This window comes from Lepus europaeus, chromosome 17, assembly GCF_033115175.1.
Source record: "Lepus europaeus isolate LE1 chromosome 17, mLepTim1.pri, whole genome shotgun sequence".
Lineage (NCBI taxonomy): Eukaryota > Metazoa > Chordata > Mammalia > Lagomorpha > Leporidae > Lepus > Lepus europaeus.
Genome location: NC_084843.1, coordinates 51,237,077 through 51,249,930, shown reverse-complemented (window position 1 = coordinate 51,249,930; position 12,854 = coordinate 51,237,077). Strand labels below are relative to the sequence as shown.

The 12,854-nt window shown below is 38.5% G+C and overlaps 1 long non-coding RNA gene across 1 annotated transcript in view; it reads right to left on the bottom strand.

Annotated features, from left to right (window-relative positions):
- LOC133776016 (uncharacterized) overlaps window positions 1-12,854 on the bottom strand; it is a 28,480-nt gene that overhangs the window by 406 nt on the left and 15,220 nt on the right. The gene's annotated exons all lie outside the window — the stretch shown is intronic.

Below are 12,854 nucleotides of genomic sequence, written 5' to 3'. Positions count from 1 at the left end.
GAAAATTGTTGAACTCTTTACTTAGCATAGAGTTGGTCTTCTGTGTATAAAGTAATTGAAAATGGATCTTAGTGGAGAATAGGACTGGGAATGAAGAGGGAGGAGGTGGAGGGGTAAGAGTGTGGGTGGGAGAGTGGGTATGGTGGGAAGAATAACTATATTCCTAAAGTTGTACTTATGAAGTGCATAAAATTTGTATTCCTTAAATAAAAGGTTTCTTTGGAAAAAATTTTAAAAATAAAAATAAGTCATTAATAATCTTTAAACTGGTTTCAGTGGAATGGGATGGAATTTTGAGATCTAATACAATTAGCCACAAATTTAATGAGGAATACTTAATGAAAATAGTGAGTAGGATACAGTATTTTCAAGACAGATGAAGATTTTTAAGACAGAGGAAGAGATAAGTTAGATCATAAGTAGCTTGAAGGTGGCAAGGAGTTACTTTGCAAAGATGGGTGAAAATCAAATATGGTCAAAAGGCTAGGACAGGGAAGAAGAAGAAATTGAGAACTTGATAATAAAGTATTTAACAAATGAAGCAAAGTTTAGGGAGAAGAAAGGGCTTCTAAAGCATAAAGCAAATCTAAGAAAATACTGGAATACTGCATGGGAGATATAGAAAAGAAGAAAGGCCACAAACTTCCTCACTAGAACATCCAGGGAAGAAGAATTGTCTACAAAAGCTAAAGGAAAGACATGGAAGCCTCTCCTGGAGTTAGTAACACCAGACCATTGCAGCAGTTCCCATATGATGCCCACCTGACATGATACATGACATTGTGCTGAAAAGTCAATTAATAAGAAACTGATTCACCAAATTACCAACTTACCAAAGTGTTTTCTTAACTATTTGCAAGTTTACAATAAGTACTAGATGAGACTCAATACATTGTGAAAAATGTCAGGAAAGTTTTGTGGATTGTGTTTCATATTGCCATTTTAGGGAATATTAAATCTGTTATGAATCATGTACTGTGGTGTTTTCATCTAATTGAGAACATGTATAATACTCAAAAATATATAATTAAATACCAGTAATTAAAACTTCAGTGTTTCCTATTAAATTTCAAGTTATACTGATTCAAATATATTTTGTTCATTTTCTTACCTTGTCCACCCTTTGCCAGATTGAAGACCTTTTTGCCAACACATCAAATAATATAGCCACTCACATTATTCTGATAGCAATTAGTAGCCTAAATCTAATATGGGATTTTCAATTGCATATGTATATCAATACACAGCTGGGTCACTTGAGTTTTTTATGACTGCTGGAAAAGTTGTTTGAGATTTAATGAAAGATTATCTGTAATCAAGTATTGTTATTTGATCTGTGCTATTGAGTTTGTTGATCGAATCGGTAATTATTTGACTGGCAGTGACATTAGCTCCATGGTCTCTGGAGGGCCTGCAATTCCAAGAACAAGATATGTGATCAGCTTCATACACTAGCTGATCTGAACACTAGCTCACTGGAACCCAGAAAAAGACTTGACCTGCAGTGATCCTGGGAGCACTTTTTACTACTAATTATTTGATCTCTTTATCATTCTGTTGTATAAAGAACTATTTCAGTTCTTTATTAAGTCTTGTTAATGTTGTCCTTTTTAACATTCCCAGTCAAGCAAAATCGCTTCCTTTTCCTTTCTTTGAATGGCTCCAACTTTTCCTTTTTTTCCTGCAACTGTAAACAAATCTATGCCTTTGAATGTTTCACATAGCACCATAAACATGCACTTCCTAAAAGGTTGATATGGAATACAGGAATGCCAGATCAATTTTATTTGGGCCAAAAATATACTTCTTGTTAATGAGAGAATAACAAATTGGATTGTACAAGCACATTTGTGGAGCCCTTTGGGAGATGGAAGAGGGTACCTCCTGACCTATACATTTGAACATCGGCCTCATGAGTAAACTGCAGCATGACTCAGGGTCAGATTCCTGGGTCACACAAAGTCAGCAGTGCAGTACACAGAGAAGGCAGCTGTTCACAGTGGTTAGAAAACTAGAGTTAGACTTCCCACGTTTAAGTTCTGGTCAGCAGACAGCTTAGATCAGTTACCATTTAATATTTGGAAGCTACTTAATCTCTCTCCCTGCCTTTGTTTTTTCAGCCATGAAGCTAGGTGGGAATTAAATGTGTTTACATTTGTGTATATATCGTATGTTTATATCTGTGCCATATAATGTACACTGAATAAATGTTAGTTGTTTTATACACACTAGAAAAGTTTACTAACCATAGCTTAGGAGCAAACATTCTACTTCATAGGTTCTTCTCTTGTTTTGCAAAAAGACAAGCCTCAAAAGTTGAATTTAAATTAAATTCTATTATTTTTCTGAGGTAGGACTTACTCAGGAAATATTTATTGAATGGATACCATATGCTGTGCTTTGTGCTGCATGTCGAATAAAAAAAGAATGGGAAATAAAACTGCCATGCTCTCTACCCTCAAGGAGTTTACAGTCTAGTAGTGGGGACCTCAAACTATAAATAAAGCACAATTAGAATGCATGTGATGAATGATGTGAAGGAAAAGAACAGGTGTAAAACAGATGTAAAATGCAAAGCTTCTATCAATTTAAACTTGTGCTTATGATGGCTGGCAACTGGAACTGCTGCTAGGCAAAAATACAGGTATTTTAATCTTCTATTCACTAAGAATATCCTAGTAGGAAATTAATTTTGTTTAGAGTTAATATCCTTTAATACACTTGTACCTGTATATGCTGAGGTTGTTACAGTACAATTTACCTATCTCACCAGAGACACTCAGCTATTAAGCAGTGAAATCATTCCTTAAAAGAAAAATGCAGGCCGGCGCTGCGGCTCAATAGGCTAATCCTCCACCTAGCAGCGCCGGCACACCAGGTTCTAGTCCCAGTCGGGGCGCCGGATTCTGTCCCGGTTGCCCCTCTTCCAGGCCAGCTCTCTGCTGTGGCCCGGGAGGGCAGTGGAGGATGGCCCAAGTGCTTGGACCCTGCACCCCATGGGAGACCAGGAGAAGCACCTGGCTCCTGGCTTCGGATCAGCGTGGTGCGCCGGCCACAGCGCGCTGGCCACGGCAGCCATTGGAGGGTGAACCAACGGCAAAGGAAGACCTTTCTCTCTGTCTCTCTCTCTCACTGTCCACTCTGCCTGTCAAAAAAAATCCAAAAAAAAAAATGCAAATATATACAGAAGTGAGTACTACGTACCATGAAAAAGGATGTATCATGAAAGATGAAAAGAATTGAGTGAGTACAGGGCAAAAAATATTCCCTCTGACTCCTTTCCATGCTCAGTCTTCTGTGTCCTGGAGCCATGTCTCTGTGCTATGTTCACAACCTCATGGACACTTCTGAGTGCTGAAAAGTATACCTAAAAGAGTCTTGAGCATCTCCATACCATTGGCCATTAGCATGGGCTTCACAGAACTAACTAAAATGTCAGGGAGGAATCCAATCCCTCTCTGAGCCCAAAGCAGGCATAGATTTGTAGTAGTAGTATTGGGGACTGTTTCAAGCTGCATACAACTGAAGGTCTCCTAGCACTCAAGATTCTCAATGCTAAAACTGAAATAATCCCAAGCTAACTAGGAGAGTTGGCTACCCTAATAGTAGAGAAGTCTCAGGAAGGCAGACCTTACATACCGTTTGAAGCATTTGCATTGTGGGGCTCCTAGGAATGCAGTGTGGTGGTTAAACATGGTAGCATCTCGAGTCAGATAATATGTGTTCATACCCATCTTCTACTTACAAGCTATGTAACCTTATACATTTTACTCTGAGTCTCACCTCATCAGTTGTAAGGATTAAATAAGATACTAGTGCAAAGCTTTCAACACACCACTTGGCATGTTCTAAGTACATTTTAAGTGTTAGCCACTAATTTTACTACTTTAGTAAACAAATATTTATTTAGTAATATTTAGTAACAAAAATTTGTTTAATGAACAAATAATTTTATGTACTTTAGTGGGTCTATCATGTTTCTGACAGTTACAAATTATTTTTTACTTTTGGAAGTTGGGAGCTGTGGAGTAATGAATATGATACTCACACAAACCCTGCCAACCACTATAGACTGAATATTTCTATCTCCCTAAAATTTATATGCTAAAATCCTAACTTCCAATGTGATATTAATGGGTGGGGCCTTTGAAAGGTGATTAAGTCATAAGGGTGGGATTAGTACCTTTATGAAAAACAGATTCCAGGAAGTTCCCTTACCCCTTCAGTCAGACAGGATAATTCACTAAGAAAACAGCTATCTATGAGCCAAGAAATATGTCTCCACTAGACACAGACTCTGACAGTGACTTGATCTTGGATTTTCTATCCTCTAAAACAGTAAGAAATAAATTTCTATCACTTATAAGCCATATGATCTACAATATTTTTTGCAAAAGTAGCCTGAAAGTACTTAGGCACCCAATATCTCTATCCCAGACTATTACACACCAGAATTATGCTTAGCCTACTTACATTCTTATGGAATAAAAGGCCTTATATCCCACTAAGCTACATCTTGAGCAGAAGGAAGACATTTACTGCCCCACCAATGGACAGAGTTACATTCTCCCTGTGCTTCCCTCACCCTTGATACACCAGCTCTCCAGGAGAACTGGGACACCTCATGGTCATTAGCATGGCAAATATTTGGCTAATTCAAACAAGATCCAAGAATGGAGAGGCTCACACTGTTCTCTTCCAAGGGTGTAGGCTTTATTGAGCAGCAGGTTGGCTTTGAACCAACTCCAAAATGATCAATATGGCAAAGGACTCACTGTATAAATGAAGCAGCCAGCATGTATTATACAAAAAGTAAATATAAAGAGGAAGAATTTTAGCTTCCAAACCAGATTTCTGGACTCCCAGGGAAAGACTTAGGTGGTATAGTAAGAAGGATTAAGATAAACTATAAAAACTACATTATTAACACTACCATGATTATCCAAAAGTATGGTACTTCTTGTTGGAGCATTTTAAAACTATACTCAGGAAACTCACCAAAATTCTGAGACCTCCCCATTGATATCTCATCTAGCACACACACACACACACACAGAGGTCCCATGATAATCACTAGTAATGTGATCCTTGATTCCCATGAGAATATGTCTCATTTATCAGAAGTGATGCTGTTGAGAAGGCAGGATGGAGGGTATATGGCTGATGAAACAGTACTAAGCTAAGAGACCAGAGATCTTCATTTCAGCCCAATCCAAGTGACAGATCATCCACTTGTTTGCTCTTCTGCTGCTCCAACTGCAAAAGAGTTGCACACATTTCTGTTCATTCCTCCCAACAGAGTCTTTGTGAAGGGGTTAAGATCACAGACATGGAGGCATTCTTCAGAAGGTAAGGATGTGTGTATACTTAATATCATTAACAATAAAAATCAGATTTAGAAGTTCTGCCAAGATACCTATGTCAAAAGACAGGAATGTGGGATTCCTTTGAACTCAACCAGGTTGTCTGTACTACCAAGACCTTGGGGAGTTAAAGGTGTATCTGTAAGCAACAGAAGGTCACCACAGAATCACTCTCTACTAAATATCTTCAAGAGCCTTGTTCAAGCTAGTTTCAACCTCATGTAAATAACAAGTCAGAGCTTTAAAATAGATATTGATGAGAATGCTTTCCATAGTGTGTGTTACATAAGTTTATTCTTCCTTTATAAAACATTTAGCTCACATTGAGAGAAACAAGTGGTTTCTGATTATAAAAGCATATTGAAAAATACAACCATCATCAGATAGTGTATGCTGGATAAATAACACTTAATCATGTGAGTCAGCCAACTACTGTGGATACAAATATACTTTTTGAGTCATGCTAGCTATTAATCAGTGGTAACACCAACGAACAGAATGAAAAATTTGATTCCAAGCTGACTATTGAATTGTTGTTCATAATACTGCCCATTCATTCTCCATATAATTAGTCATATTACTAGCTTAGATAAAAAATCTTCATTTCCTACATCTGTTCTGAATTCTGGGGTACTGTTCAGTGTTCTATGAAGGGATCAGAACAGTAGCCGACTTTAATCCCATTTGTGACTAGGAACTTCACTTACATGAAAGTCACACCTGGAACAGGAGGAGCTATGTTCCAAATCTTATATAAGACTATCAGCCTAATTATATCAAGTAAGCATTCTCATTAGGGAAAAGTACAGTTTTCTGAATCACTGTTCCTGGCAGCATTCTTCTTAAAGAATCTCAGCAGCCTATGATCAACATATTGACCTTATAGAGCAAGAGTCATATCACCTGATCATACTTCTTAGATTTACTGCACACTCATATCCAGGATCCAGAATGGTTTCCTCTTCTGAGTGATAAAGTCCAGATTCAGAAATCAATCAATAATCATTGACAGAGTACCATATTCACAAGCTGGGTGCTGACCTAGTCTGTCTATGTGCATTTGTATTTGACTTCTCTCTACAAAACACTCTTCCTACTCTCAAGGAGATTATAATCTAGTGGAAAAATCAAAGCATATCTTTGAAAAGTTAACTAATTATGCAAAATATAATAATGTGGCAAAAAAAAAGAAATGTCAAGGGGCAATAACCAATTAAATGTTAAATAAATGATACTGAAACCAGTGGCTTCCAAATTACACTCCGGGATAGCTCCAGGAATTAAAGTTAGGAGTAGGGCAGCTTTCAAAACTACAGCAGAAAAACAGCAACCAATGAGTGAGTTCAGCCCAACCCCACATACTGGTTTCCATCTCCTCCTAAGTAACTCTTGCATATTTTAGGTATTCGCTTTTGATTTTCTATAGTGGATCTTCATATATAATTTCATATCAAGAAAATTGCTCCTTAAGGAGCAATTCTGCCCAGCAGTTAAGCTACTCACATTTCTTATTAGTGCATCTGGGTTCCATTCCCAGCACTGGCTCCTGACTCCATTTTCCTATTGAAGCACAGTGTGGGAGGCAGCAGTGATAGCTCAAGTAATTAGGTTCTTGCCACCCATATGGAAGACCTGGATTGAATTCCTGGTCTCAGTCCAATCTCAGACATTGCAGGCATTTCAGGAGTGAACCAGTAGATGGGAGCATTCTCTCTCTCCCTCTCCCTCTCCCTCTCTCTCTTGGTCTCTCCCTTTGTCTCTCAAATAAATAAATAATAAAGTTTTTGAATGTTTTAAAGAAATGGCCTTGGGGCCGGCGCTGTGGTATAGTGGTTAAAGCTGTCATCTGCAGTGCCTGTAACCCATATGGGCACTGGTTCTAGACCTGGCTGCCCCACTTCCAGTCCATCTCTATGCTATGGCTTGGGAAAGCAGTAGAAGATGGCCCAAGTCCTTGGGCTCTGCAGCCATGTGGGAGACCCAGAAGAAGCTACAGGTTCCTGGCTTCGGATCAACACAGCTCCAGCCATTGCAGCCAATTAGGGAGTGAACAAGAGGATGGAAGACCTCTCTCTCTCTGCCTCTATTTCTCTCTCTGTATAACTCTTTCAAATAAAATAAATAAATCTTTTTAAAAAAAAGAAATGGCTCAAATTTATATTTTAAGCTGCTGATACATTTTCAAATGCCTTAAATTTCAAAGTCACAAAGTGTAATCACTACCAGCTGCTGTAGTGTGAGAAGGATTCTTGGTGGAGGATTACAAAAGATTTGGCAGATGTAAAAGATTTGTATAGTTAGAAAGTATCCATTTTAATAGTTTAAATAGAAGCACTGTAATGCCTCAACAAGTAGCACTCCAAGGTGCTGGACGATGGCTAGAGTGTGGAATCCTACAGTCTAGACAAAGGAGACAGTGACACTTGCCTAGAGGCTGCAATTCAAGAAAGTGAGAAGGCTGACTGAAGGGGCTTTACCTTGGAGAGGAGCCAAATAAAAATCCACATGGACAGCCATTTCATAGGAAGAATCAATGAACACAGATACAAGACAGATACTGAAAAACTCACAGGAAAACAAGACACTTCCCAGTGAAGAGGCAGAGACCTGACTAGCCCAATAAGGAGTCTCTGCAGGAGTTTGTGACACTGCCAAATCAAACATCACCTCTAGATTAGTTTCAGAAACAGAGAAGGAGTTCTACCTTGCTAAGAAACACTGGAATGCCAAAACAGGAGAATTATGCCATCTTCTATAAAACATTCTTCACTCTTGATTTGAGTAGATACCCTCTATACATAAAGATAAGCAGAGGACACACTGGAAGATGCCCCACACTATTTCTTCTACTCACTTCTGTACCTATGAACCACAGTGATATCAATGCTAATGTTACTGCCTGAAGAGATAGAAGAAATCAAAGGTGCTTCTCTTAGCATTTGCAGTTAATAACAATACAAGTGGGTATTTTATCTGCTGTGATAACAAGGAATGTATTTTTCTAGATGACACAAATAAATCAAAACAATACCCAAACTCATCACAGACATTTGTTATGGACCATGTTTATAGCCCCCTCCCTTAAATCCATAAGCTGAACCCCTAATTCCCAATGTGATGGTATTGTAAGGTAATTAAGTAATGAGTGCTGAATCCTCATAATGGAATTGGTGCCCCTATAAATAGGGCCAAAAAAGCAGTTTACAAGCTAGGAGGAGGGTCCTCACCAGAATTCATGCAAGTACTCTGATCTTGGATATGCAGCCTTCAGAACTGTGAGAAATAAATGCTTGTTATCTAAGCCACCCAGTCAATGGTAATGTGCTACAGCAGCCCAAGCTAAGCACACAACTTTGGGCTACAGGGACAAAAAAGAGACAATTTTAAGCAAAAAAAAAATCTATTAGAAGAATATGGAAGTTTTTGTAGAATTAACGATAGTGACAGAAAGGACAAGAATAGGGTTGGAAGTTGGGACATCTCAACAGCACAAATCTGGCTATTTTCCCTCTTACAAAATTTCAATTCATCAGTGATCATCCTTCTAGTATATTAATCATGCATCTTCCTGGATCACATTCATCCACTCCGAATTTTTTTTAAAGAAACATAGATTGGGGCCGGCGCTGTGACGCAGCAGCTTAAAGCCCTGACCTGAAGTGCCAGCATCCCATATGGGCGCCAGTTCTAGTCCCGGCTGCTCCACTTCCAATCCAGCTCTCTGCTATGGCCTGGGAAAGCAGTACAAGATGGCCCTCAAGTTCTTGGGCCCTGCACCCATGTGGGAGACCCAGAAGAAGCTCCCGGCTCCTGGCTTCAGATTGGTGCAGCTCTGGCTGTTGCGGCCATCTGGGGAGTGAACCAGCAGATGGAAGACCTCTCTCTCTCTGCCTCTCTGTGTAGCTCTGTCTTGCAAATAAATAATAAAATACATCTTTAAAAAAAAAAAAAGAAACATAGGTTGTAAACAGACTGACTCTTTGTGTAACTTCTTAACAAAATTTCTCTTACTAATTATTTGCCAGTCCTATGGAACATGATCAGAGCCTCAGAGCCATAGTGACCAGGAAGAAAGTCCATAGCTGACACAAAAAACAGAGCCTAGAGCCAAGGAGTAGAAATTTCAACTGTGCTGGCATGGAAACTTTAAAAGGGAATCTGGGTCAGAAGGCAGCTGCTCCTTATAGCAACATTATCATCAAAGAAAAGGATGAGAATCTTACTAAATATAGTGTAAATACATAAAATGTACAATACTTGAAGCCAAATAGCAACTCTCTTGTTAAAAAGTATTATATTGCTTTCTTGGGAGGCATATGTCTAAAATTATAATAATTGAAATTGCTAGAAGTTCCACTCAGAAACATTTTGTTGTAAGACTGCTTTACATAAGATTTGAAAAACATAAGCAGAATTTTACCAAATATAGACTCAGGATCATAAACTGAAAATAGAAACCAGAAGATAAACTCTGGAAACCGGGGGAATATTGACATTGTATTATACTTGGCAGCAAGGAAATAGAAACCCATGGTGATTTACTGCCTCTACATAAGAATAAAGAATTAGCTGAAAAAATACTCAGATCAGAAATAGTAAGACATATTTTGGCAATAACTAAAGAAGAAGATTTATTTAACTTCGGAGGGGGATGACAGAAAGGAACTAAAATGAGAAACAATAATATCACTTATTAACTTTGTTCTTAAACATCCACATTTAATATATCAACTTTGGCTGTTGTTATATGCCTTGGAAATTCAATAAAGTTACTGAAATGGAAAATTGAAAATTTTTATTGTGATATTTCCAATTTCTCTACTAGTAGGATAGTTTAATAATAAACCATTGCATATGCTTTCAGCATTCTCATTAAAATGAGTGGGCTATCATTTTTCTTTCTATTCCTAGTTATCAGCAACTTTATTTACCAGTGCATATTAAGCAGAATACAAAGCTCAGCTACCATCTGTGGGGGTACTTTTTGAACAGGCAAATATTATCTATTGCACAGGCATGGAGATTTAAAGCCAGAAGAAATCCAAAGTGCACTGATAGTACATAGTAGCCATTCTAAATGAGGAGATCGGGAGGTTCAGGAACTTGTATGTTGTCTGCTACTAGATAGTAGAATGAATATAAGATATTCAGATATTCTATCACAGTAGAGTATCCTAGAACCCCAACATCATTTCCTAAGTAGCTGTTGCACATAGGTCTACACAATCCATCCTGGCAAAAAGAGAGAAAAATGGTCAAAGAAGAACCTGAATTCAAACTCAGCACAAGATCCTGCAATTTTTACAGGAATCTAATTCCATTTCTATTCACTGTTAACTGGGCATGGATATTTTCCTGTTAGCTTTTTATGAATCTGCCTCCAGATTTTCCATTTTTAAATGTTCTACACAATGTCTCTGTGCTTACATCAGAAATCACATGGAACATCAATGACTCCCTGCTTTGTAATACAATATCTTCATAGAGCGGCATTAATTCCTGTGTTGGTCTTTACAGAGTAAATCTACTTCTAATCTGATACCTGCCATTAAGCTGCTCATATCACTAATCTATTTCCCTTTTAAATAGCAATTTAGGTATGTTTTCTTTGGCTCTGACTCTACATAAAACATTTATATTAACTGTTAAATCTCCTGAGGCAGTGGGCTTGATCAGAGGATGAATGGATTGGAGCTGAAATAACCAGGGATTGATCTCTCAGTTCAATCTCCAATAAGCTGTGTGACTTTGAGCAAATAACTAATCTATTCTTAACCTCTCTTCTTGTGTAAAATTAAGGAGGTCAATTTCATGAACCTTAAGACCAAAAACTCTATAGTCTTCAATTGATAACTTTTAAGCCAACTTTAGAAATAATTATTATATTCACACCTTAAATTTCCATCGCATTTACCCCTACATAACTCATACATATTATAGTCCTAGCACTAACACAGTAAATAAACCAGACTAAAGTGTGAAATCTCCTTTACTACACTATAAACTCCATAAAAGGTTAACTCATTTTTATAGGCTGGGTGTATGGCAGAGTTGACATTTTATAAATGTTTGATATATGAATAAATGGATGGATAGATGGATGGATGGATGGATGGATAACTGCCATAACAAAATAGGAAGACAAGCTAAGTGTAGGAGCTTACGTTATCTCTGTAAATAGCCCAGAGCGCATTACTCTGAACCTCATCAAAAGAGGTAGCACTTACATGTAATTCTGCCTGTTTAAAGCCTAATGGGGCCAGCGCCGCGGCTCAATAAGCTAATCATCCGCTTTGCAGCGCCGGCACACTGGGTTCTAGTCCCGGTCGGGGTGCCAGATTCTGTCCCGGTTGCCCCTCTTCCAGGCCAGCTCTCTGCTGTGGCCTGGGAGTGCAGTAGAGGATAGCCCAAATGCTTGGGCCCTGCACCCCATGGGAGACCAGGATAAGCACCTGGCTCCTGCCTTTGGATCAGTGCGGTGCGCCGGCCGCGGCGGCCATTAGAGGGTGAACTAATGGCAAAGGAAGACCTTTCTCTCTGTCTCTCTCTCTCTCTCTCTCTCACTGTCCACTCTGCCTGCCAAAAAAAAAAAAAAAAAAAAAGTATAATGTACTTTTCTTCCTGCCTCATCTTAGTCTTCAGTTTCCTTTTTTCTTTTCAAAAGTGTATTTGTTTATTTGAAAGGCAGAATGAAAGTGTGTGGTGGGTGTGTGTATGTGTGTGGGGGAGGGGGGTGTGAGACAGAAAGAAACAGAAACACGGAGAAAGAGACTGAGAGAATCGTCCATCTCCCCAGTCGTTCACTCCCCAATGCCTGCACCAATCAGGACTGGGCCAAAAAGAATTTGGAAATTGAGAATTCAATGCAGGTCTCCCACATAGGTGGTAGAGACCCAAGTACTTGAACTACCATCTGCTGCCTCCCAGGGTGTGCACTATTAGGAAGTTGGATGGGAAGCAGACGTGGGACTCAAACCCAGACACTGATATTGGATGTATCGCAAATGATGGCTTAATACTCTGCACCATAATGCTCAACCCCATTCAACTTCCTTCTTGTTCATAAGCTTTGCAAGAGGAACCTCATTCTAATTCATCTCACCATTCCAAACCTATTCTTCATCCTTACAAGGCCTCCAATCAATTTAAACTGATTAAATTAACTTAAAATGGTGACCAACTAAAACAAGAGATATATTTTATAGCAAAGTAAAGTTTGTTTTTTCAAGGAAAAGGTTTGATACAAGATGTCTGTGATGATAAAATTCTGACTTTTTATATATTTCCAAATTTCATTCCCCTCAAAATCCACTTGTTCCTGGTAAATTTATGGCCCTTCACATATGCTCAGGTTATAATTAATACATCTAATAAGATCTCACACATTCAGAAAGCAGGAAGAGTCCTTGATATCTCAGTTGCAATTCCAAAAACCATCCTAGGGATGTTGTATTATCATGGTTTCAACTTAAATAAAATGCAGTGATGTGC